Consider the following 23,521-nt stretch of genomic DNA (forward strand, 5'->3'; position numbering starts at 1 on the left):
AGGTTCATTTGTGTCACCTTTTATATTACACATACAAGTGATATCATATATTTGTCTTTCTCTTTCTGATTTACTTCACTTAGTATGATAATCTCTAGTTGCATCCATGTTGCTGCAAGTGGCATTACATTCTTTTTATGGCTGAGTCGTATTCCATTATATATATGTATCACATCGTTATCCATTCATCCATCAAAGAACATTTAGGTTGTTTCCATGTCTTAGCTATTGTGAATAGTGCTATGAACATAGGGGTGCATGTGTCTTTCTGAATTATAGTTTTATCTGGATATATGCCCACAAATGGGATTGCTGGATCATATGGTAGTTCTATTTTTAGTTTTCTGAGGAACCTCCATACTGTTTTCCATAGTGACTGCACCAATTTACATTCCCACCAACAGTGTAGGAGGGTTCCCTTTTCTCCACACCCTGTCCAGCATTTGTTATTTGTAGACTTTTCGATGAGGGCCATTCTGACCAGTGTGAGGTGGTACCTCATTGTAGTTTTGATTTGCATTTCTAAAATAATTAGTGACGTTGAGCATCTTTTCATGTGCCTTTGGAGAAGTGTTTATGTCTTCTGCCATTTTTCGATTGGGTTTTTTTGTTGTTGTTGAGTTGTATAAGCTGTTTGCGTATTTTGGGGAAAAAAACTCATTTTTAAAAGCTGGAAGCTTTTCTACTAGGTGGTTGCTTTTCTTGTGGATATCCCAATATCCTCAACAGAAAATGTGACTCTCTTTACAAGTTGTATCTTTGCTCACATGAATTTTCTTCAACTCATACAAGTTTAAAGCTTATGCCTAGTTCCAGTGTACAGTTTGCTTCATTTTACATTCGCCAGAGATCGCAACTCAATCAGTGTCCTCCCCATGTCATCATGCATCCAGAGAATGTGGAAGAATTGGGTCCCTCTATGCTATTCATCCACACAGCTTTTAGTTACCTCACTAAGTTTGTGACAGAAATGTCCAGACTGGAGAAAAGAAGTTTAACCTGCATGACTGTTTTTAAACGGTGAGGCTCTGGGGTTAAATTATTTTGGATGATGGTACAAATAGCAGGAAATGTGGTAATTATCTTTTGCTTTTGGATTTATCTTGTGGCAAAATTATTGAAACATTTCTGACCTCTATCACCTTTCATAAAATATGTATAGAACTTAACAAATGTCTCCTGTGATTAACTTCCGAACCATGATGAGGGGAAGGGCAGTATTTTTACTGTACATAAGTACTTTTTTTCAGCTGAAGGGAAAATTCAAGCTTGGAGAGTGCAAGGGTTGAGAATTAGGGAACAGAATGATGTCCCCTACACAAAGAGGGAAAAAGTATTTTATGCTTCGTTAATCTGAATTACAACAGTTGACCCCTCATGGAGACCATTATAACCAAGGAGTTGATAGATAAGACTACAGTGTATTAGAGTATATAACTACAATTTAGTTTGAAACATTCAACTTTTCTTTCGTGTTCTACTATATATTCAAAGCCAGAATAACACTGCTGAATGTTGAATACAGGGCTACTTAAAGGAACATTTGTTTTAAATTCAAGGACTGAGAGAGAAGAAAATATTTTCAGTTTGGTATTTCTAGTAACATCCAGTACTGAATATTCTATACCAAAAACTATAAATGCAGTAAATTGCTACTTTTTGATAATCTAAATTGAAAATAGCCAAACAAGGCGGGGGCATGAACGTAAGTGGCACTGTCCTCATGATTAAAATATACAATCCAAAGGCATAAGTTTCTCTTCTCCCAGCTTCCAACGCACCAAGGAATTTTTACCTCCAGCATCCATTAAAAAATGAAATTCATTCAAGGACCTTGCATAATGAAGTGAGAGGTGCTGTCATAAAGTCTGGCCAGCCTCCCTGCAAACAGAGGAAAGACTGACGGTGTGTAAACCCTGAGATTATTTGTAAATTACCTACCATTCGGTAATCAATAAGAACTTAAGTATTATTATACCTCATTTTTTCCATTTAAGCAAGAGAAATATTTTAGTAGGGCAATTCTTTATGATATATTGAATTAAATATGTAGGGAAGCAGATCTAACATTATACAACAGTGTAACTAGGACTCAAAAATGCTAAATAGTTAATTATAAGGAACTTAAGTTTACATTTAGGCTTTGTTTATAAAAAAATAAAGAGAAATTTTTTTAAAATAAAAATCTTAATTTTTAAAATTTCTTATAAGTTAGGCAATTCAAACATTATGAATAGCTCATGTAACAAAGCAAAATTGACAAATTTAAAGTGAAACTAATGGCTTCCCTTTATACAGTTTCAAAAAAGTTAAAACATCAATGAAAAAGTAATATAAATTTTTACTGCTTCCATTAAAATCTTTAAAAAAGAACTTTATTTGGCTATCTTCAGTTTCCAAAGTTGTATCTTCCTACTTTTCAAGGCAAAGAAACACTGTGTATAAGAAAATAATGTATGTAAAGAAATAATAATTTAGCATATGAATTTACTGCACCAATTCCAAGCATATAAAATAAAGCCATAGAGTTTTTCTCTAATGGTCCAGTTTTTATATTTAACATCACTTTTATCATCTATTTTATATAGTTCTTTATTACACCAAAATTGTTTAAGTTCACCTAGCCAATGGAAAATTACTCCCACCCATAATTTTATCAAAACTCTTACCACTAGAACTCTCTGATATATAGGATACATGTATAATTGTTCCTGATTACTAAGGGTAGTTTCCTACTTCTTTTTATCATTCAAATATGTACCTATTACTTTTTCTATTTCTCTCAAATGTGTGTTCTCATAAGACCACATACCTCTCCTTAGTAATTAATTTTATTTTTTAAAGATTTATTTATTTTATTTATTTTTGGCTGCATCAGGTCTTAGTTGCAGCACGTGGGATCTTCATTGAGGCATGTGGGATCTTTCATTACGGCGCACAGGCTCTTCATTGTGGTGCGCAGGCTTCTCTCTAGTTGTGGCATGTGGGTTTTCTCTTCTCTAGTTGTGGCACACAGGCTCCAGGGCACATGCGCTCTATAGTTGTGGCACGCAGGTTCCAAAGCACGTGGGCTCTGTAGTTTGCTGCATGCAGGCTCTCTAATTGAAGCGTGCAAGCTCAGCAGTTGTGGTGCGTGGGCTTAGTTGGCTTGCAGCATGTGGGAATCTTAGTTCCCTGACCAGGGATTGAACACGTGTCCCCTGCATTGTAAGGCAGACTCTTTACCACTGGATCACCAGGGAAGTCCCAGTAAGTAATTTTAAATTTAATTCTGAAGTTATTTGATTCATGTCACTCTCTTCCACTAGATTATAAGCAAGTATAATATATCCTCAGCATCTAGCATAGTGTCTGACTTAGAGTAAATGATCAATAAATATGTATTAATCAACGGGTGATATTAACAACAAAATATTGTTTTCTTTCACTTTTAGAAAATCTCTCCATCTGCTGTACATAAACTGGACCTCAGTAAATAGGTGACTGAATGGAGATAATGCCAGAAGACCTCCCTTGAAGTGCAGCTATGTATCCAAGAAATACACCATTTTTATCTCTTTTGCATACTAATTTTGTCTCTTTATATTTAAATTTAAGGTAATAAACTGAAAACAGAATGCACCCTTATTAATATCTATATCCAGTGATTTCTAGGATCTGTTGAAAAGGTACATAGTATGAAATCAATAATCATGCCATTAACAAATTGATGAACAAGTTTTCATAATAAATGTCAAATATTAGAGCCAGGGCAATTAACTTGTACCTGACACAAACTGTGCAAAAAAGAATGAAAAAATGAATAACGTTTTCTCCTCAAAAGGAACTATCTCTTAGTATGCCTACTGCAGTATTTGGTACACACAGACACAATGTATATACACATTACAGGTAAATATATTGCCATCACAAACAATAATATAAAGTTAGAGACACTTGAAATGCAAGGCAGTAATACTAAGTATTAAACTAGCAGGATATCTCTGTGAAGTTAAGAAACTATGTGAATAATCTTCACATTATCAAAAAAGAGATCTCACTATTTTATTTAGAATTATTACATTTCTTTCCCTATACAATGCACTAGTTAATAAAAGATTCACTAGAACAGCATGTATCTACCAAACTACAAAAAGAAACCTGGGGCTTCCCTGGTGGTGCAGTGATTGAGGGTCCGCCTGTTGATGCAGGGGATGTGGGTTCGTGCCCCGGTCCGGGAGGATCCCACATGCCGCGGAGTGGCTGGGCCCGTGGGCCATGGCCGCTGGGCCTGCGCGTCTGCAGCTTGTGCAAAAAAAAAAAAAAAGAAACCTGGTAGCCGATTTACTCAATTACACAGTTAATATAAACCATCATGTAATTAGTTTATAAAATATAATGGGAATATTTTCCTAAATCTCTCAATGATAGAATACAATATTTTCAATTAATTCACATTATTATTTGATATATACTTTTCAGGAAGTATATTTACTCTTATTTTTCTCCTCCCTAAAACTCCAAGAAGTTTTTTTAAAACTTCTAAAAGTTCTAAAACACAGTAAGAAACTGTTTGATACCTTCTTTCTATCTCTTTATTTCAAAGTGTTGTACAGCTGCTAATGTATGTTTGTGCTGGCATTGCAGAGTGGAGCCTCGGGAATACAAAATCTGATTTCAGAGAAACCAGAGCAAGCTTAAAAGAAAAGAGCAACTCTCTCCAGCTGATAAGATTTTTCCTAAAAGAAAACAACTACCAAGTAAGAAACACACTGATGATATCTCCTATTAATCCTCTACAATCCTTCTCAAAACTTTTTTTTCATTTATTTGATTACATATTTCCGTTTCACGTTTTCTGCTGTGATGGTTTAATATTTTTTTAATTAAGAGCCTTTTTCTTTTCTTTTTTTCTTTTTTTGGCCACGCCATGTGGTTTGAGGGATCTCAGTTCCCCAACCAGGGATTAAACCCAGGCCACTAGACCACCAGAGAACTCCCTGATAGTTTTTGTTAGCCTATTTATTTATTGTAGGCTTCAGAGTACAATCCCATTGTTTAAAAGTACAATAAACTGGATATTTAAGGCAAAAGAAATCAGCTATATAATTGCAGAATATCCTCAAAAAATCTCATGATAAAGCAAAACAAACAAGAAATATGAGGTATTTTCTTATAGATTTACAATGTTACTGGGCAATAATAGGTAACATTTTCATACACTCAAACCATAAAACTTAAATGTCATAACCGATTAGTTATGATTAAGTTTATATTATTTTCAGAAGAGATGAATGAAATAAACAAATTGGTCACCAAGACTTTTACCCCCTAGTCTGGGAAAGACTGGGTAAAAGCAGGAAGAATGAAACTATGTGGGTAACCTATTGCATAACTCTTCATAGTTTACAAATGTGAGTATGACTGAACTAGGGTTGGGGGTGAAGAAAAGAAACATTCATTCAATGGACTTCTATAATATATTATAGACATAAAATGACCTTTGAAGTTTGAACAGGAGTTCTACAAAACTGCATTTATGATAAATATTAGTAATGTGAAACAGACCTAGTAGTAAGTAGGCCTAGTGTCTCTAGACCTGAAGCTGTGTGGAACAGTAAAAAGAGTACTGAACTGTTCTTTTCCAACACGTAATTAAACTGATGGATTTACAATTAGCAGTGTAGTAGAATACTGTAATCCTGGCTTTATATTTGTATGGAAACTTACAGTGTAAAACATTTTCACATAGGTGATTTCATTCAATCCTCCCAATAACCCTCAAAACCCCATTTTACAGGTGAAAAAACAAAGACTCAAAAGACAGGTTTTTTCTAAATCCAAATCCACATAATTTCAGAAATGGAATATGAACCCAGATCTTATCATTCCAAGATAATACATTTGTCTTCATCTGTACTTGTTTCTTTATTTTTAAAATGGGGACCATTATTCCATGCAACAGTTTTTCATTTACTCCTCAAAAATTTAGTGAGTAACAATTACATGACAGGCAAGATTAAGTGACATGCATGTTGAAAGTACTTTGGACACTGTATAAAAATTGAAACTAAACATCCGTACGCAAAATAAAAATGAAACATCCATACACAAATGTACGGTGGTGGGAGTAAAGAAACTGGTCTGGGCTTCAAGGGGATCAGTGTCAGAACTGATCATTTAACCCACAGTATTATGCTTCTTTGGGCTCCCTACAGTATGCATATGAGAAATCACCATGGCAGAGGCTGGCGCAAAAGTCTATTAAAGTAGATTAAAATAGTCTAGTAGACTATTAACAGTTTAAATTAAACCAAAAAATCACTAGTTAAGTGACCCTCTCTCAGGGTTTAGGATCTAAGTCAGCATATAAGGAAAATTTGCATATGGTCAAAATCCTTTAGGGCAATGGCAAATTGAAGATGGACATACTTTCTCTCACAGCCAGTTATCTTTTTTCTTTGATTGAGTACCAGAAGAATTAGTTAGCTTGCATTTCATTTTATATTAAAAATATATACATATCTTTAAACCCTAGAACCACACTCAGCCCAGCACACATAAAAGAAATGAGGCTGACAGGAAAAGAAGATTTACATCTCACATTCACTCCTAACTCACATTCATTGGGTGGAATATTTTAATTTCTCTTTTTGGCCAAATCTCCATATATGTATTTAAGTAAGGTAAATGTATAATATAACTCCACTGCAGAAGTCATTAAAATAGAAAACATAAAGGTATATATCCACACTAATATTCACATATGTGTGGAAATAATGATATACTCAAAAAACTGCCCACACTTTATGATGCTGAGAGGACTCTTAGCTTTTATTTCTACACTGTATATTTTGGTAACAACTTACTTGTTAGTCTATGTGTTATCCCCATTAAATAAAAAGGAAGTATTCATAAATGTATATTAAATTTTCCAAAGGAAGACTCTCAAAACAATGCTTCTATTTAGCCATGCATATTACGGCCCCATGTCTGTTGCTATTGCCCAATAATTCTTAATGTTTGACATAAAGGAAAATATCCACCTTGATTACAAGAAATGTGTGATATTTTACAAGAAAGGATTCTACAATAACTTCTACTACATGTTTTGCTCAACACAGCACTTAAATACAATGTGTTTGAAAAATTAGACTAAAATAACATATAAGAAGTCTAAACTAAGCAAAAAAATTTCTAGAATACTACTTATCAGTGATGACTAAGTACAAATTGACATTTCTCCTAGCTGAGGTTTTTAAAAATCCTATTTATAGAAAGACAAATATTGAGCATTACTGTATCTGAAGTCTCAATGTTAAGACTCATAGGGTTTTTAAGAGACAAATTCACATTTACCATTTTTATAGTAATATATAGATCCTGTTAAACTCCATGTAAATCACATACTTCAAAAAGAAAAATGTGGTCTACCTATTTAAAAACTGAACTACATATATACATATTATTATATTATTTTCCACATTCTCAAAAATTAAAATTGTTTAAAATTTTAGATTTTACAAACTCATAGATATAGAGAACAAACTAGTGGTTCCAGTGGGGAGAGGGGAGGGGCAATATAGGTGTGGGGGAGTGGGAGGTGCAAACTATTGAGTGTAAGACAGACTACAAGGATGTATTGTACAACATGGGGAATATAGCCAATATTTTGTAATAACTGTAAATGGAGTAATCTTTAAAAATTGTATTAAAATATATATATAAGGAGGAAAAAGAAATTAAAATTTTTAGTTTTTGTTGTTTACTTTTGCATCTTTTAAGTTCGAAATAATTTGTTTTGGTTAGTCTCCACTCTTTATGGACACTTCCATATTCTTTTTCTGAAGAAAGAATGCCAAATCTACCCTAAAAAGCTGTCAAATCCACAGTATCATTTTCACATATTTACCACACTCAATTATCCAAAGGGAAATTCCTAGACAAGTAGACTAACCACTGAAGTTTTAATAAGATCAAGCAAAAAATAATTTTATTGTATTAATATTCTCCTTTTTCATTCAACAAGAAGAAATATTCAGGTACTACTGAGTGAAGAATATCTTGATCTAAATTACAAAATATTTAATCTAGGCCCAGATTCTCAATCTATTAACTTCAAGAACATTTTCAAGAGTAACACAGCCCGTTCTTAAGTGGATTTGCACCAGATGTGATGGAGACTCCAATGAACCCAAATAAGGTCTCATCTTCCATCAAAAACAAAGGAAATTGTTTACATGAGCAAAATCAGAAGATGGTCAAGGCTGAAACATCCAAATAATATTTCCCTTACATAGCTAAATAAAGCTTCCACATATTCCTACTCCAAAAAAAGAAAAAAGTTATGGCTTTTATATTTCTTTGACCAAAATAAAAATTTAAATTGCAAAATCAAGCATTTGGAAATGTCACAATACTTCATCAGTAAACACATGAGATGATAATACTTATAAAAATGCTACACATTTTGTATCCTCTAAATACCCGAGAGGAACAATTCAATTATATGAATTTGCAACATTATATAATTTGCTTATTTATGAATTTAAAGAGTAAAGATATAACTAATTCCATCTCTTAAAATATAGCCATTAATAAAAAATGAACAGCATGAAAGGCAATTCTTATTTTTGGCTTAGTAGAATTCAAAATAGAATACGAGTTAAGAAGAAGAAAATTACATGTATGAATATATGTAGTAATGTATGTGTTTGTGTGTGTGTGTGTGTGTGTGTATAATATGTATAGTCTTCTTCAACATATGCTCCCTAGCCTGAATTAGTGATGCTAAAGATTATTTATTTCTCACATAATGCCAATAACAGTTGGAAAAGTTGCTGTTACTAGTGCTAGAGAAATAAGGAAATAAAATTTCCTGAAGCAGTCCCATGTTGAAGGTATAGGGTTCACCAAAGTTACCAGTAACTATACTGATGCTGAAAGGGGACAAATGCCAACACATATATGCTTGAAGAAAGATAAAGGCATCAAAAAGCTTAAAATTGATTAGGACCTACCACTGACTCAGTAACACTTAGATTATGGAAACAGTGAAAAATTTGGCAGTTATTTTAATTGACACAGAATTGTATGAAAAAAATTTTAATCCTCATTTTTTCCTTAATAGTTTATTTATTTCAAAGTACCTACAATTCTCTACTTCTCTTTTCTGGTGTAGTCAAAGCCAAAGTGATCATAGGTGAATTCTTTAATCACATGATGCCCCATTTTCAATAATAGAAATTAATTTATATTATGGAGATGTTGAGGATCCAGGAATCCTAGCTCTGAATTTAGAACTAATATTATACTAAAACTCTAACCTCACTTTTATTCTTGTAGATCTGTTAACATAAAATATAAGCAATAAATTGCTATGTTGCAGAAAAAGAGGTAAAGTTATTTTGTACAAATATTCACAACTTTCACACTTAGCAAAAGGCAGTAGGTGACTTTGTAATAAGTTTATAGTTTACAAAGTTCTTTAAAAAAAAAAATGACTCACTGCATCCTTACATTAGCCCCATATCCATTTTAAAAATTAAAAACTGTGACTCAAACATGTTAAATGATTTGCCCAAAAGTAAATCACAGAAGTCATAACTGACAGTCTGAAATTCAGATTCCAATATCTGTCATAGCTGTATATTTTTTTAACAGTGTTATCAACTATAGTCACGTTTTACATTAGGTCTTAGGCACTACACATCTTACAGCTGAAAGCTTGTGCCCTTTTACCAACCTCTCCCTATTTCCCTCACCTCCCAGCCCCTGGTAACCACTTTTCTACTCTCCATTTCTGTAAGTTTGAAGTTTGTTTGTTTGTTTTATTCCACATGTGACACTATGCAGTATTTGTCTTTGTCTGGCTTATTTCATTTAGCAGAATACCCTCAAGGTCCATGTCGTCACAAATGGCAGGATTTCCTTCTTTTTCATGGCTAAATAATATTCCATTGTAGATGTGTCCCACTAATGGACACTGAAAAACAAAAAAAGCTGACACACTGAGCTGTGCTACAAAGGAACTGACCTGGCTGGAGCTGGAAACAGGATGGAATACCAGTTATGTATCATGCAGATGATGTCTAGAACCCTTACTTTATTTTTTTATTTTTTATTTTTTGCGGTACGCCGGCCTCTCACCGCCGTGGCCTCTCCCGTTGCGGAACACAGGCTCCGGATGCACAACCTCAGCGGCCATGGCTCACGGGCCCAGCCGCTGCGCGGCATGTGGGGTCTTCCCAGACCGGGGCACGAACCCGTGTCCCCTGCATCGGCAGGCAGACTCTCAACCACTGCGCCACCAGGGAAGCCCTAAAATGCTTACTTTAAAATTTCTATCAAAACTTGCTTCTGAGTTCCAGTCCAAATGACAACATAGGAGGCTCCTGAACTCACCTTCTCCCATGAGCACACTGAACCCAGTTATACCCAGAGCAATTCCCTCAGAAAGAAATCCAGAAACTAGTTGAGTGACACTGATATATCAGGCAAACAAGAAAATATCCACATCAAAACAGGCCCTGGTACATCCTCAAATACCGGGAAGCACTAAGAACAAATAAGGCAGGTTAGACAATCACAAAGGTTTGAGCAACAACCAAGAACTTGCGCCAGGCCGAACAATAAGGTTTATCTTCCTATACAAGACCACTCTGTCACTGGGAGGAGATGTCTGTTTCATCTAATGCCAAAACCAACACAGAGTCAAAAAATTTGAAGAAACAGGAATATGTTCCAAACAAAATAAGAAAATGAAACTCCAGACAGATGTTAATGAAACAGAGGTAAGTGATTTACCTAACAGAGTTCAAAATAGTGATCATAAAGATGCTCACCAAGGTCAGAACAATGCATGAACTAAGTGAGAATTTCAACAAAGAGATAGAAGACATAAGAAAGTACCAAACAGAAATCACAGAGCTGAAAAATATGATAGCTGCACTGAAAAATTCAGTAGAGGGGTATAACAGCAGACTAGATGAAATGGAAGAAAGGATCAGAGAACTTGAAAATAGGACAGTCGGATTAATCCAATCAGAGGAGCAAATGAAAAAAGAGTGATGATAGCTTAAGGGATATACAGGACACCATCAAGCAGACCAAATAAACAACCTAACTTTATACTTCAAGGAACTAGAAAAAGAAGAACAAACTAAGTCCAAAGTTAGTAGAAGGAAGGAAATAACAAAGATCAGAGGAGAATGAATGAAATAGAGACTAAAAAGGCAACAGAAAAGATCAGAGAACATTTCTCCAAAGAAGACATACAGATGGCCAATAGGCACATGAAAAGATGCTCAACATCACTATCAGAGAAATACAAGTCAAAACCACAATAAGGTATCACCTCACACCAGTCAGAATGGCCATCATTAAAAATTCCACAGATAATAAATGCTGGAGAGGGTGTGGAGAAAAGGGATCCCTCTTACACTGTTGGTGGGAATGAAAATTGGCGCAGCCACTATGGAAAACAGTATGGAGGTTCCTTAAAAAAACAAAAATAAAACTATCATATGACCCAGCAATCCCACTCCTGGGTATATAACTGGAAAAGATGAAAATTCTAATTCAAAAGGATACATGCACCCCCAATGTTCATAACAGCACTATTTACAATAGCCAAGACATTGAAATGACCCAAGCGCCTATCAACAGATGACTGGCTTAATAAGATGTGGTATATATGTGCAAGGGAATATTAGCCACAAAAAAAGAATGAAATATTGCCATTTGCAGCAACCTGGGTAGACCAAGAGAATATTATACTTAGTGAAGTAAGTCATACAGAGAAAGACAAATATTATATAATATCACTTATATGTAGAACCTAAAAAATAATACAAATAAATCTATATACAAAATAGAAACAGACTCCCAGCCATAGAAAACAAACCTATGGATCCTAGAGGGGAAGATGGCGGAAGAGTAAGACGCGGAGATCACCTTCCTCCCAACAGATACACCAGAAATACATCTACACGTGGAACAACTCCTACAGAACACCTTACTGAATGCTGGCAGAAGGCCTCACACCTCCCAAAAGGCAAGAAAGTCCCCCACGTACCTGGGTATGGCAAAAGAAAAAAGAATAAACAGAGACAAAAGAATAGGGACGGGACCTGCACCAGTGGGAGGGAGCTGTGAAAGAGGAAAGGTTTCCTCACACTAGGAATCCCCTTCGCGGGCGGAGACTGCGGGTAGAGGAAGGGGAAAGCTTCAGAGCCGTGGAGGAAGGCACAGCAACAGGGGTGCAGAGGACAAAGCGGAGAGATTCCCGCACAGACGATCGGTGCCGACCGGCACTCACCAGCCCGAGAGGCTTGTCTGCTCACCCGCCGGGGCGGGCGGGACTGGAAGCTGAGGCTCGGGCTTCAGTCAGAGCACAGGGAGAGGACTGGGGTTGGCGGCGTGAACACAGCCTGAAGGGGGCCAGTGCACCACACCTAGCCGGAAGGAAGTCCGGGGAAAAGTCTGGACCTGCCGAAGAGGCAAGAGACTTTTTCTTCCCTCTTTGTTTCCTGGTGCACAAGGAAAGGGAATTAAGAGCGCTGCTTAAAGGAACTCCAGAGACGGTCGCGAGCCGTGGCTAACAGCGCAGACCCAAGACACGGGCATGAGATTCTAAGGCTGCTGCTGCCGCCACCAAGAAGCCTGTGTGCGAGCACAGGTCACTATCCACACCCCACTTCCGGGGAGCCTCTGCAGCCTGCCACTGCCAGGGTCCCGGGATCCAGGGACAACTTCCCTGAGAGAACGCACGGCGCGCCTCGGCTGGTGCAACGTCACGCCGGCCTCTGCCACCGCAGATTCGTCCCGCACTCTGTACCCCTCCCTCCCCCGGCCTGAGTGAGACAGAGTCCCCGAATCAGCTGCTCCTTTAACCCTGTCCTGTCTGAGCGCAGAACAGACGCCCTCCGGAGACCTACACACAGAGGCGGGGCCAAATCCAAAGCTGAGCCCCGGGAGCTGTAAGAACAAAGAAGAGAACGGGAAATCTCTCCCAGCAGCCTCAGAAGCAGCGGATTTAAGCTCCACAATCAACTTGACGTACCCTGCAACTGTGGAATACATGAATAGACAACGAATCATCCCAAATTGAGGAGGTGGACTTTGAGAGGAAGATTTATGACTTTTCTCCCCTTTTCCTCTTTTTGTGAGTGTGTATGTGTATGCTTCTGTGTGAGATTTTGTCTGTATAGCTTTGCTTTCACCATTTGTCCTCGGGTTCTATCTGTCCGTTTTTTGGGTTTTTTTTTCCTAAAAAAAATTTTTTTTCTTAATAATTATTTTTTATTTTAATAACTTTATCTTACTTTATTTTATCTTCTTTCTTTCCTTCCTTCCCTCCTCCCTCCCTCCCTCCCTCCTTTCTCTTTCTTTCTTTCCCCTTCCTCCCTCCCTCCCTTCCTTCCTTCCTTGCGTCCTTCCTTCCTTTCTTCTACTTTTTCTCCCTTTTATTCTGAGCCGTGTGGATGAAAGGCTCTTGGTGCTGCAGCCAGGAGTCAGTGCTGTGCCTCTGACATGGGAGAGCCAATTTCAGGACACTGGTCCACAAGAGACTGCCCAGCTCCACATAATATCAAATGGCGAAAATCTCCCAGAGATCTCCATCTCAACACCAGCACCCAGCTTCACTCAACGACCAGCAAGCTACAGTGCTGGATACCCTATGCCAAACAACAAGCAAGACAGGAAGACAACCCCACCCATTAGCAGAGAGGCTGCCTAAAATCATAATAAGTCCACAGACACCCCAAAACAAACCACCAGACGTGGACCTCCCACCAGAAAGACAAGATACAGCCTCATCCACCAGAACACAGGCACTAGTCCCCTCCAACAGGAAGCCTACACAACCCACTGAACCAACTTTAGCCACCGGGGACAGAAACCAAAATCAACGGGAACTACAAACCTGCAGCCTGCAAAAAGGAGACCCCAAACACAGTAAGATAAGCAAAATGAGAAGACAGAAAAACACACAGCAGATGAAGGAGCAAGATAAAAACCCACCAGACCTAACAAATGAAGAGGAAATAGGCAGTCTACCTGAAAAAGAATTCAGAATAATGATAGTAAACATGATCCAATATCTTGGACATAGAATAGACAAAATGCAAGAAACATTTAACAAGGACCTAGAAGAACTAAAGAGGAAACAAGCAATGATGAACAACACAATAAATGAAATTAAAAATACTCTAGATGGGATCAATAGCAGAATAACTGAGGCAGAAGAACGGATAAGTGATCTGGAAGATAAAATAGTGGAAATAACTACTGCAGAGCAGAATACAGAAAAAAGAATGAAAAGAACTGAGGACAGTCTTAGAGACCTCTGAGACAACATTAAATGCACCAACATTCGAATTATAGGGGTTCCAGAAGAAGAAGAGAAAAAGAAAGGGACTGAGAAAATATTTGAAGAGATTATAGTTGAAAACTTCCCTAATATGGGAAAGGAAATAGTTAATCAAGTCCAGGAAGCACAGAGAGTCCCATATAGGATAAATCCAAGGAGAAATATGCCAAGACACATATTAATCAAACTGTCAAAAATTAAATACAAAGAAAACATATTAAAAGCAGCAAGGGAAAAACAACAAATAACACACAAGGGAATCCCAATAAGGTTAACAGCTGATCTTTCAGCAGAAACTCTACAAGCCAGAAGGGACTGGCAGGACATATTTAAAGTGATGAAGGAGAAAATCCTGCAACCAAGATTACTCTACCCAGCAAGGATCTCATTCAGATTCGATGGAGAAATTAAAACCTTTACAGACAAGCAAAGGTGAGAGACTTCAGCACCATCAAACCACCTTTACAACAAATGCTAAAGGAACTTCTCTAGGCAAGAAACACAAGAGAAAGAAAAGATCTACAATAACAAACCCAAAACAATTAAGAAAACGGGAATAAGAACATACATATCGATAATTACCTTAAATGTAAATGGACTAAATGCTCCCACCAAAAGACACAGATTGGCTGAATGGATACAAAAACAAGACCCATATATATGCTGTCTACAAGAGACCCACTTCAGACCTAGAGACACATACAGACTGAAAGTAAGGGGATGGAAAAAGGTATTCCATGCAAATGGAAACCAAAAGAAAGCTGGAATAGCAATTCTCATATCAGACAAAATAGACTTTAAAATAAAGACTATTAGAAGAGACAAAGAAGGACACTACATAATGATCAAGGGATCAATCCAAGAAGAGGATATAACAATTGTAAATATTTGGCACCCCACATAGGAGCACTTCAATACATAAGGCAAATACTAACAGCCATAAAAGGGGAAATCGACAGTAACACATTCATAGTAGGGGACTTTAACACCTCACTTTCACCAATGGACAGATCATCCAAAATGAAAATAAATAAGGAAACACAAGCTTTAAATGATACATTAAACAAGATGGACTTAATTGATATAGGACATTCCATCCAAAAACAACAGAATACACATTTTTCTCAAGTGCTCATGGAACATTCTCCAGGAAAGATCATATCTTGGGTCACAAATCAAGCCTTGGTAAATTTAAGAAAATTGAAATTGTATCAAGTATCTTTTCCGGCCACAACACTATGAGACTAGATATCAATTACAGGAAAAGATCTGTAAAAAATACAAACACATGGAGGCTAAACAATACACTACTTGATAACAAAGTGATCACTGAAGAAATCAAAGAGGAAATTTAAAAATACCTAGAAACAAATGACAATGGAGACACGACAACCCAAAACCTATGGGATGCAGCAAAAGCAGTTCTAAGAGGGAAGTTTATAGCAATACAATCCTACCTTAAGAAACAGGAAACATCTCGAATAAACAACCTAACCTTGCACCTAAAGCAATTAGAGAAAGAAGAACAAAAAAACCCCAACGTTAGCAGAAGGAAAGAAATCATAAAAATCAGATCAGAAATAAATGAAAAGGAAATGAAGGAAACGATAGCAAAGATCAATAAAACTAAAAGCAGGGTCTCTGAGAAGATAAACAAAATTGATAAACCATTAGCCAGACTCATCAAGAAAAAAAGGGAGAAGACTAAAATCAATAGAATTAGAAATGAAAAAGGAGAAGTAACAATTGACACTGCAGAAACACAAAAGATCATGAGAGATTACTACAAGCAACTCTATGCCAATAAAATGAACAACCTGGAAGAAATGGACAAATTCTTAGAAATGCACAATCTGCCAAGACTGAATCAGGAAGAAATAGAAAATATGAATAGACCAATCACAAGCACTGAAATTGAAACTGTGATTAAAAATCTTCCAACAAACAAAAGCCCAGGACCAGATGGCTTCACAGGCGAATGCTATCAAACATTTAGAGAAGAGCTAACACCTGTCCTTCTCAAATTCTTCTAAAATATAGCAGAGAGAGGAACAATCCCAAACTCATTCTACGAGGCCACCATCACCTTGATACCAAAACCAGACAAGGATGTCACAAAGAAAGAAAACTACAGGCCAATATCACTGATGAACATAGATGCAAAAATCCTCAACAAAATACTAGCAAACAGAATCCAACAGCACATTAAAAGGATCATACACCATGATCAAGTGGGGCTGATTCGAGGAATGCAAGGATTCTTCAATATACGCAAATCAATCAACATGATACACCATATCAACAAATTGAAGGAGAAAAACCATATGATCATCTCAATAGATGCAGAGAAAGCTTTTGACAAAATTCAACACACATTTATGATAAAAACCCTGCAGAAAGTAGGCACAGAGGGAACTTTCCTCAACATAATAAAGGCCATATATGACAAACCCACAGCCAACATCGTCCTCAATGGTGAAAAACTGAAAGCATTTCCACTAAGGTCAGGAACAAGACAAGGTTGCCCACTCTCACCACTATTATTCAACATAGTTTTGGAAGTTTTAGCCACAGCAATCAGAGAAGAAAAGGAAATAAAAGGAATCCAAATCAGAAAAGAAGAAGTAAAGCTGTCACTCTTTGCAGATGACATGATACTATACATAGAGAATCCTAAAGATGCTACCAGAAAACTACTAGAGGTAATAAATGAATTTGGTAAAGTAGCAGGATACAAAATTAATGCACAGAAATCTCTGGCATTCCTATACACTAATGATGAAAAATCTGAAAGTGAAATCAAGAAAACATTCCCATTTACCATTGCAACAAAAAGGATAAAATATCTAGGAATAAACCTTACCTAAGGAGACAAAAAACCTGTATGCTGAAAATTATAAGACACTGATGAAAGAAATTAAAGATGATACAAATAGATGGAGAGATATACCATGTTCTTGGATTGGAAGAATCAACGTTGTGAAAATGACTCTACTAACTCAAAGCAATTTACAGATTCAATGCAATCCCTATCAAACTACCACTGGCATTTTTCACAGAAGTAGAACAAAAAATTTCACAATTTGTATGGAAAAACAAAAGACCCCGAATAGCCAAAGCAATCTTGAGAATGAAAAATGGAGCTGGAGGAATCAGGCTCCCTGACTTCAGACTATACTACAAAGCTACAGTAATCAAGACATGGTATGGTACTGGTACAAAAACAGAAATATAGATCAATGGAACAGGATAGAAAGCCCAGAGATAAACCCACACACATATGGTCACCTTATCTTTGATAAAGGAGGCAGGAATGTACAGTGCAGAAAGGACAGCCTCTTCAATAAGTGATGCTGGGAAAACTGGATAGCTACATGTAAAAGAATGAGATTAGATCACTCCCTAACACCATACACAAAAATAAGCTCAAAATGGATTAAAGACCTAAATGTAAGGCCAGACACTATAAAACTCTTAGAGGAAAACATAGGCAGAACACTCTATGACATAAATCACAGCAAGTCCCTTTTTGATCCAGCTCCTAGAGAAATGGAAATAAAAACAAAAATAAACAAATGGGACCTAATGAAACTTCAAAGCTTTTGCACAGCAAAGGAAACCATAAACAAGACCAAAAGACAACCCTCAGAATGGGAGAAAATATTTGCAAATGAAGCAACTGACAAAAGATCAATCTCCAAAATTTACAAGCAGCTCATGCAGCTCAATAACAAAAAAACAAACAACCCAATCCAGAAATGGGCAGAAGACCTAAATAGACATTTCTCCAAAAAAGATATCCAGACTGCCAACAAATACATGAAAGAATGCTCAACATCATTAATCATTAGAGAAATGCAAATCAAAACTACAATGAGGTATCATCTCACACCAGTCAGAATGGCCATCATCAAAAAATTTAGAAACAATAAATGCTGGAGAGGGTGTGGAGAAAAGGGAACACTCTTGCACTGCTGGTGGGAATGTGAATTGGTACAGCCACTATGGAGAACAGTATGGAGGTTCCTTACAAAACTACAAATAGAACTACCATATGACCCAGCAATCCCACTACTGGGCATATACCCTGAGATAACCATAATTCAGAAAGAGTCATGCACCAAAATGTTCATTGCAGCTCTTTTTACAATAGCCCGGAGATGGAAGCAACCTAAGTGTCCATCATTGGATGAATAGATAAAGAAGATGTGGCACATATATACAATGGAATATTACTCAGCCATAAAAAGAAACGAAATTGAGCTATTTGTAATGAGGTGGATAGACCTAGAGTATGTCATACAGAGTGAAGTAAGTCAGAAAGAGAAAGACAAATACCGTATGCTAACACATATATATGGAATTTAAGGAAAAAAAAGTGTCATGAAGAACCTAGGGGTAAGACAGGAATAAAGACACAGACCTACTGGAGAATGGACTTGAGGATATGGGGAGGGGGAAGGGTAAGCTGTGACAAAGCGAGAGAGTGGCATGGACATATACACACTACCAAACGTAAAATAGATAGCTAGTGGGACGCAGCCGCATAGCACAGGGATATCAGATCGGTGCTTTGTGACCACCTAGAGGGGTGGGATAGGGAGGGTGGGAGGGAGGGAGATGCAAGAGGGAAGAGATATGGGAACATATGTATATGTATAACTGATTCACTTTGTTATAAAGCAGAAACTAACATACCATTGTAAAGCAATTATACTCCAATAAAGATGAAAAAGAAAACAAACTTATGGTTGTCAATGGGGAAAGGGAGGGGGAGGAGGGATAAATTAGGTGTATGGGATTAACAGATACAAACTAGTATACATAAAATAGATAAGCAAAAAGGAGTTACTGTATAGAACAGGGAACTATACTCAATATCTTGTAATAACCTATAATGGAAAATAATGTGAAAATATATAAATAACTGAATCACTTTCTGTACTACTGAAGCTAATACAACACTGTAAATCAACTATACTTCAATTAAAAAAGGGAAAGATCAGTGGATCTAAGAGCTGGTTTTTTGAAAAGATAAATAAAATAAATAAACCTTTAGCTAGAATTACCAAGAAAAAAGAAAGAGGACTCAAACAAATAAAATTATAAATGAAAGAGGAAACATTACAACTGATACCAAATACAAAGGATCATAAGAGACTTCTATAGAGGATTATCTGGCAAAAAATTAGACAACCTAGAAGAAATGTATAAATTCCTAGAAACATACAACCTACTGAATCACAAAGGAAGAGAAAATATGAACAGACCAGAAGACTAAACTAGTAATCAAAACCTCCCCCAAAACAGTATAGGACTGAACAGCTTCACTCGTGAATTCTACCAAATATTTAAAGAATTAATACCAATCCTTCTCAAACTCTTCCGAAAAATAGAAGAGGAAAGAACACTTCCAAACTCATGTTATGAAGCCATCATTACCATGAAACCAAAACCAGACAAGAACACTACAAAAAAAAAAAAATTACAGGCCAATATCCCTGATGAAAATCCTCAACAAACTACTAGCAAACCAAATCCAACAACACATTAAAAGGATCATATACCATGATTAAGTGGGTTTATTCTGGATACAAGAATGGTTCAATGTTGGCAAATTGATCAATGTGATACACAGCATTAACAAAATGAAGGATAAAAATCATATTATCAAATCAATAGATACAGATAAAGCATCTGAAAAATTTAACATCAATTCATGATAAAAATCCTCACAAACTAGGTATAAAGGGTGCATGTCTCAAGATAACAAAGGCCATACATGATAAGCCAAAGCTAACATCATACTCAGTGATGAAAAACTGACAGCTTTCCTCTAAGATCAGTAACAAGACAGGGATGCCCACTCTCACCACTTTAATTCAATATAGTACTGGAAGTCCTAGCTGAGCTATTAGGCAAGAATGAGAACAAAAAAGGCATTCAAGTTGGAAAGGAAGAAGTAAAACTCTCTGTTTGCAGATAATGTGATATTACGTATAGAAAACCTCAAGACTCCACAAAAAAAAAAAAACCTGTTAGGACTAATCAACAAATTTAGTAATGCTGCAGGATAGAAAATCAATATAAAAATAAGCTGCATTTGTATACACTAACTTTTTATATCAGAAAGAGAAATTAAGAAAAGAATCCCAATTATAATTGCATCAAAAGACCAAAATACTTAAGAATAAATTGAACTGAGGAGGTGAAAGATTTACACACTGAAAACTATGAGACACTGAAGAAATAAACTGAAGAAGACACAAAAAATGTAAAGAAATTCTGTGTTCATGCTTTGGAAAAATTAATATTATTAAAATGTCACACTGCTCAAAGCAATCTATAGATTCAGTGCAATCACTATCAAAATACCAATGGCATTTTTCATAGAAATAGAAAAAAAAATCCTAAAATTTGTATGGAACCACAAAAGACTCTGAATAGCCAAATCTTGAGAAAAAAGAACAAAGCTGGAAGAATCACACTTCCTGATTTCAAACTATACAATAAAGCTATAGTAAGCAAAACAGTACGCTACTGACATTAAGAACATGCAAAGAATGAAACTGGACCCCTATCTTCTACCATACACAAAATCAACTCAAAATGGATTAAAGACCTGAAACCACAAAAGTCCTAGAAGAAAACATAGAAGGTAAGATTACTGACATCAGTCTTGGTAATGATTTTTTGGATTGGACACTAACAGCAAAGGCAAGAAAAGCAACAATAAACAATTGGGGGTACTTCCCTAGTGGGCCAGCGGTTAAGACATCATGCTTCCATTACAGGGGGCATGGGTTCGATCCCTGGTCAGGGAACTAAGATGCCACATGGCATGGCCAAAAAAAAAAAAAAAACAATTAGGACTGCATCAAACTAAAAAGCTTCTGCTCAGCAAACTATGAACAAAATGAAGAGGAAATCAATCCAACGGGAAAAGATAGTTTCAAATTACACATGTCATAAGGGATTAATATCCAAAATATACAAAGAATTCATATAACTCAATAGCCAAAAACTCTGATTTATAAGTGGGCAGAGGAACTGAACAGACATTTTTACAAAAACATACAAATAGCCAAAAGGTACATGAAAAGGTGCTCAACATTCTAATTACCAGGGAAATGCAAATCAAAACCACAAGATATCACCTCATACCTGTTAAAACAGCTATCATCAAAAACACAGAAAATAAGTGTTGGTGAGGATGTAGAGAAAAGGGAACCCTTGTACACTGTTGGTGGGAATGTAAATTGGTAGAGCCATTATGGAAAACAGTATGAAGGTTCCTCAAAAAAATTTAAAGTAGAACTATTGTATGATCCAGTAATCCCACTTCTGGGAATATATCCAAAGGAAATGAAAACAAGGATATCGAAGAAATACTGGCACTCCTGTGTTCTTTGCAGCATTATTCATAATAACCAAGATATGGAAACAACCTAATAGCTGTATTTTTAATTTAGATCAGAGGTCTTGCCTGATTTGGAGGTTTTCAAATGGTCATTTCATTCATGACTCTTATAGAGATTTCTGCACCAGAGATCACCTAGCCCTCCCATTTAGGCCCTAGAGAAGTAAGTCCACTTGCTGACCTCATCAGCCATCTTTGCTTCTCATCTGAGGCAGCAGCAGCAGGACCAATGGTATTATCTCCAATAGTAGTAAGACTGTCAAAGGGAAGCAGGCAAACAAGGGTATACAATGGTAAATGCCTTTTTTAAATGGATTCATAGGGACGTCCCTGGTGGAACAGTGGTTAAGAATGTGCCTGCCAATGCAGGGGACATGGGTTTGAGCCCTGGTCCAGGAAGATCCCACATGCCACAGAGCAACTAAATCCATGTGCCATAACTACTGAGCCTGTGCTCTAGAGCCCGCGAGCCACAACTACTGAAGCCCGTGCCCCTACAGCCCATGCTCTGGAACAAGAGAAGCCACCGCAATGATAAGTCCGCGGACCACAACGCGAAGAGTAGCCCCCGCTCGCTGCAACTAGAGAAAGCCCGCGCAGCAACGAAGACGCAACACAGCCAAAAATAAATAAATAAATAAATTTATTTATTTTAAAATTTAAAAAATAAAATGGATTCATAGCATCTTTCATACTTCAAGGTCCTGATTCACTTTCTCCTTAACATTTTATTCACTGAGAAAAAATGACATAAATACCAAATTTAGCAAGTCAGTTCTTCAGTCCTACAAACATTTGATGAGATGCAACTTAGTTTAGAGTTGGGAAAAACCTTAAAGATCAAGTTCTAGCCTCCATAACAAAATAGATTCAGAGAGTCTCAGTGACTTGTCCAAGATTACTTTTCTGAAGTTAATTATTTTTAAAAGAGTAAACATTTTTCAGGTTTTTCTTTGACATGGGAAAAAGAAGTAAAGATCTGTCCAAACTTTTAAAATACATTCTTTTAAAAGTTGTCATTTTCTAATTTCTCCAACACAGTCTAGTTGGAAGTCATTTGTCATTCTGGTTAATAAAAAAAACAGAGAAGAGAAAGCTGTTTATCAACATATGTAATACCTCATACTGCAGCATGTTCCTGATATCAAGAAATTCAAGGAAAAGAAAATATTTTTCTTGTTGACTTTTCTGAAAGGAGTAAAAATAAGACCACCTGTGAGTTAAGATATTTTCAGAAAAATTCTGTTTGAGACATAAATGGGTTTGTTTCACTGTTACACAAAGAAGAAAAGAAATTGGACTTTATGAAACACACTGGAAAGTCCCATCCTTTCCATGCCTATCCTCATCAGTACAATAAAATAATGAAAGCCAAGGTATCACTGGTTATGATCCAAACTGTATGCTTTGGTTTCTAGTAGGAGTTACACTAAGTTTCCTAATGAAGTGTTTTTATTTTTCCCTTTATCTGGGTGATTTCTTTGTAACTGCTACCATCCCACAGAAGTTTGTTTACAGATAAAATAACATATGGCTCATACTTTGTGTTTGGGAATAGTTGTTTTGCCATCTTTTCACTGTCCCTTGACCTACCTTTTTCTACCTTAATATCCAGTGTCCACATCTTTATTAACAAAGTATTTCAAATCCAAGGATGAAAATAAACCAAAATTGACCAATATAGAAGTTGTAACTCTACAGTATTGCACAAACAGAAGAAAACAAATAATGCAGACAAATATTATAGC

The 23,521-nt window shown here is 36.4% G+C and overlaps 1 long non-coding RNA gene across 19 annotated transcripts in view; it reads right to left on the minus strand.

The window, feature by feature from the left end:
• Positions 1-23,521, minus strand: part of LOC109549014 (uncharacterized) — a 152,802-nt gene that overhangs the window by 76,264 nt on the left and 53,017 nt on the right. Inside the window, exon 7 of one of the 19 annotated variants that reach the window (XR_012330767.1) lies at positions 2,220-4,284. The exons of 17 other annotated variants lie outside the window; for them this stretch is intronic. This is a non-coding gene — a long non-coding RNA (uncharacterized lncRNA). Of the gene's footprint in view, positions 1-2,219; positions 4,285-23,521 lie in introns of those variants that run through there. One more of the 19 variants, XR_012330772.1, reaches the window with a different exon arrangement.

The sequence above is a fragment of the Tursiops truncatus genome, chromosome 3 (genome assembly GCF_011762595.2).
Source record: "Tursiops truncatus isolate mTurTru1 chromosome 3, mTurTru1.mat.Y, whole genome shotgun sequence".
Classification (NCBI taxonomy): domain Eukaryota; kingdom Metazoa; phylum Chordata; class Mammalia; order Artiodactyla; family Delphinidae; genus Tursiops; species Tursiops truncatus.